This window comes from Saccostrea cucullata, unplaced genomic scaffold (assembly GCF_032062105.1).
Source record: "Saccostrea cucullata isolate Sc308-1 unplaced genomic scaffold, CSIRO_AGI_Scuc_v1 ctg2059, whole genome shotgun sequence".
Lineage (NCBI taxonomy): Eukaryota > Metazoa > Mollusca > Bivalvia > Ostreida > Ostreidae > Saccostrea > Saccostrea cuccullata.
In genome coordinates, this window is record NW_026919828.1 from 926 (window position 1) to 3,795 (window position 2,870).

At 30.8% G+C, this 2,870-nt stretch overlaps 1 long non-coding RNA gene across 3 annotated transcripts; it reads right to left on the bottom strand.

The window, feature by feature from the left end:
* Positions 1-818: 818 nt before the first annotated feature.
* On the bottom strand, positions 819-2,435 carry LOC134238782 (uncharacterized). 3 transcript variants are annotated; one of them, XR_009986088.1, is made up of 4 exons: positions 2,370-2,435; positions 1,985-2,051; positions 1,638-1,689; positions 819-1,433 (listed from the first exon to the last, which is right to left on the bottom strand). It is a non-coding gene; the product is annotated as an uncharacterized LOC134238782 (long non-coding RNA). The 3 variants fall into 3 exon arrangements; XR_009986085.1 differs by lacking the exon at positions 2,370-2,435 and adding an exon at positions 2,140-2,311; XR_009986087.1 differs by lacking the exon at positions 2,370-2,435 and having other exon boundaries at positions 1,985-2,106.
* Between the last annotated feature and the right edge of the window lie 435 nt (positions 2,436-2,870).

The window sequence follows — 2,870 nt, forward strand, 5'->3', positions numbered from 1 at the left end:
TGCGAGATTCACCTAATTCGAATTTCATGGTAACGTACATTTCAGTCACGTACATTTCAAATGATCACTTTTCATGTAAAAAATAATTTTTAATGGTGTTAAGCAAAACGTCTTTGCCAGTTTACAGGATACAAGGGGTTGCTTATTCAGAGTCGTCTCATATTTTCTACTTAATATATATTCTTAATGGAAGAATATAGGTAACGTACATTTCTTTCTTATCTCTACGATTGAAAATGTCTTTCATTCCGTAAACATATTTATAAAAGTTGCTCAAATTGTTCAATTTCATGTTACATTATCTATGAAGGAGTAATTAACCCTTTGAAATTTCAAATTTAGCCCATCAATAAATAAAGGAGAACAAAACTATCAGGTGTATAATCTTTGTGTTTGCTTGCAATGTGGTTAAAATAGAATTAAGCGACAGGGACATTGCACAATAAAAATTATTTATTATCACAATGTATTTATTGTTATGAAAAGAAGTATATATGATACAAGGTTTAACTTATCAGAAAATTTTTACTTGAGAATCAAAACTATATATTACACAGAGGGGATTCAGCATAATATTTGCCTCGGCGACAGTAACGTACATTTCAAATAGGCTACTATATTTGAATTTTGAATTCCTTAAATACCCTTTCAGATCGATAATTATATGAATTCTTATTCATTGTTATATGACTATTTATAATGTTGATTTAAAAATTACATCAGTGGTATTTCTTCTAAATGAAAACGAGGCGACATTATTTGCGCCCTTATATTGAGAATGGGTGACAATGAAAACTGAAATAATGATAACATCACAATTTATCATAGATCAAATCTATATTTTCAAAATTAAAAAAAAATAGTTTCTTTTACAATGTGTTTTGAAACAAATATTACATATACACTTATAGATGTACAATGTAAGCACATTTTTTCAAAGTATTCTCACTGATTGACATTTCTTTGTAATAAAACAAACTATTTCTTTTTTTAAAATATGGCATTTGACCTAATGACATTGGGAGAGGTCATTGAAACCTCAACGGGGTATACAGTTACAATGAACTTCCAGTTGCCCATGTACATTTACATTTACTAGAGTGACAAACACATGTATTAAGTACAAAATATCCACTACACAACTATATTAATAAAAAGATCCAATAAATCAACACATACTATTTTCCCCGAATATGCCAAAGATCCTAATTAAGTTAGATCCGAAATTTCTCAAGTGTTTGCTTGAATCACTTCCTCACTGATATCCCATGAAATTCACAATAATAAATAAATAAAAGATGGCGTTATGTTAGAGGGTAGCAAAATAACTGGTCATGTCACGAACGGATTCACTTTAAGTACAAAGGCTCAGAAAGTTCAATGTTCATTGTTGATCATTCCCATAGACACTTCAAACTTTTCTGGCACAATTTCTGAAACAAAAGATGACCATTAGGATGTATTATCATCGATATTTTTCGCATATATAAACATAAATATATGACAAATAATAAAGCAAGGCTCTACAAGACTGTAGACAATTGCTTATTTCAACCTGACAGTTCAGTATAGGGTAGAAATGTAATTTCAATTCATGTGATTTTATTGCTCTAATCAGAAAATTTAAGAAATCTTACCTTTGTGTTAATTTTCATACTGCTTTTGTCCTTCTTGTGAGCATTCAGATTCCTGTAAATAATGCATGTATAATTGTGCATCATAGAATATGATAGCTATTTTTAATAATTAATGCTTAAATATTTATGTAAAATAATTATGCATAGCTGTGCAATTTATAGCATGTTTAGATTACCTGTCAGAATCCATTGTAACTGTTATGTATTTTTAGGAGAAGGAATATAAACCTCTTGTTTACTTGGTATATAGTAGATGCAATATCTTTATAGTTTATGCTAAAAGATACAAGTTAATAAAAACAATGTTAGGTTATTTGTGTTAAATGAAAATTTGAGCTGGTTCTCACCATTTTTACAAGCTGACTATTCGCCGGCGCAGTGGGAATCGTCTCGGGCACAGTCCACTGCATGCAACTATTAAATAATCAAAATAAGTGCTGAAAATGATCTTGCACATGCATTTAAAAATAAATATACTTTATTACATTGTACAACTCTTTACTCTGTAAATGTTGAAGAGAGGAACACTAAAATTCGATCCCAAACGAGGAAACTCGGGTTGAAATCCATCTTTATGAAAGATGTATAGAAGTGTAAAATTATTATAACAAAATTAAAATAGCGCTTGCTCAAACGATTTTACTGCCAGGCATTTTATGTGTAGTGTCCTGACTAAGGAAGTGTTCAAGGACACATGTTATACTATAAAAATATTTTGTACATTGTACCTACCGCAGTACCGAGTCGTAAAATGTCTTCATCTTCTGTCAAAACAGAAATTCGATCCAAAGCTAGTCATGATTCTCCTTTTCGCGACACTTTTCCGAACTTTCCTTCTGTACAATATCAACATGGCTGCGTTGAACACCCCAAAAATTTAAATTTCGGCGCGGTGTGTTGTTTAAATTAATTGCTCATCGAGCCCGACTTCGATCCCGATGTAATTGTACTATTAGTCGATAGTTTTAGAGAAAAATCTAAGTTATTTTCCATAGTTTTGAAAATCTACGTAAGGATTAAATAATTAAAAATGAATAAATAAACAAATAAATAAAAAATAAAATAAATAAATAATTTTTTAATGTTTCAACATATAAGTTGGTTCAACAATGTCGGGCCAACATTGCAAAGATGTCCATACTTCAATATTAAAAATAACAATGTTCAGGCACGTAGCAACAGGGGGGCAGGGGGGCCTGACCCCACCCCCAACTTTTTCCCCAACATTACCTT